Genomic DNA, 1,477 nt, shown 5'->3' with positions numbered 1-1,477 from the left:
CGCTTGTATCCCTACTTACATTAAACTGCAGTTCTGTTAGATTTATGTGGAGATTTTCTGCGTAGTTTCTTTCTGTCTCTTTTTTTTAACCCAGTTGGATGTGGTGCATTGACTGCTAGAGTTGTGTAAATACCAGTACAGTTTGAAACATCCCCTTAGAAAAATTATGAATGACTGTGCTGGTAAACCTCTACGACATTTGATTTTCAAACAGCTAAGCAAAACTGAACATACTCAGACATTTTTTACTGATTCTGATCAACACTAAACTGACGCACAATATTTGTAGCGCAACGCAATCTGAGTTTCAATAATCCCTACAAAAGAATGGCCTGACTAACAATAACCTATAAAAAAACTAAAACTAAACTCCTCCCGAACAGGCCATGAAGGTCCAACGCTACTGACCTCAGATCACAGGCGTCACTGGATGCGGAAATGGAGGGGCATGTGGCCAGCACACCGCTCTCCCGGCCGTATGTCAGTTTCCGAGACCGGAGCCGCTACTTCTCAATCAAGTAACTCCTCAGTTTGCCTCACAAGGGCTGAGTGCACGCCGCTTGCCAACAGCGCTCGGCAGACCGAATGGTCACCCATCCAAATGCTAGCCCAGCCCGATAGCACTTAACTTCGGTGATCTGACGAGAACCGGTGTTTCCACTGCGGCAAGGCCGTCGGTACACAATAACCTACACCTTTCATGAATCACTTACCTCACAAAACTCTACGTTACTCAAACTACTGCAATACAGCGAACGCCAATACTGCCAGCTAAATAAAATATTCTAACTAGTGAAGGCACTAACTACTGATAGGCACAGTTAGCAAATTAAAGATTTTGTTGAAGACCAAACAGTGTAATACCTTAATAGTATATATATATATATATATATATATATATATATATATATATATATAAATCAGTTCATGACATCTGGTCTAACAAGTTTCGTTTTTTCTGACGAACACACGTCCAGATCGTCTGCTCTCAAAATTCTGCCATCTCTCTTCCCACAACCACCACTGCTGGCGGCTCACCTCCAACCGCCCAACGCTACGCGCTGTTCACATCCAACTGCCCAACACTACAATAGCGAATATTCCATCAATGCCAACCAGTCACAGATTGCACACAGAACAGCCAGTGATTTTCATACAGAGCGTTACGTGGTGCCACCAACATAAAAACCTAAACAGCCTACTTACAAGTTGTGCGACCTTAGGAATTTGTCTGGATATCTGTAGTTCCATATTTTGTAAATGGTATGAGACTGCGGATGGTCAAAGACTTGAAGAAAATAGATAAGGACAGCTGTCATTTTATTAATTATATTACTGGACTACCAGCTAGCTTCGGTGTGGCATTGACACCATCTTCAGGTCACTATCCGCGTAGCTAAACAAGCTATCTAAATTTGTGTGCTATTATAGGAATCGCTAGTTTCAACTGGCTTCCATAGATTTCTATAACTTGGCT

The 1,477-nt window shown here is 42.1% G+C and overlaps 1 pseudogene; it reads right to left on the bottom strand.

Moving 5' to 3' along the window:
* Positions 1-561: 561 nt before the first annotated feature.
* On the bottom strand, positions 562-679 carry LOC126268419 (5S ribosomal RNA; annotated as a pseudogene).
* Between the last annotated feature and the right edge of the window lie 798 nt (positions 680-1,477).

This window comes from Schistocerca gregaria, chromosome 4, assembly GCF_023897955.1.
Source record: "Schistocerca gregaria isolate iqSchGreg1 chromosome 4, iqSchGreg1.2, whole genome shotgun sequence".
NCBI classification, from domain to species: Eukaryota; Metazoa; Arthropoda; class Insecta; order Orthoptera; family Acrididae; genus Schistocerca; species Schistocerca gregaria.
Note: the sequence above shows the minus strand (reverse complement) of the source record. Positions and strands in the feature narration are given on the sequence as shown.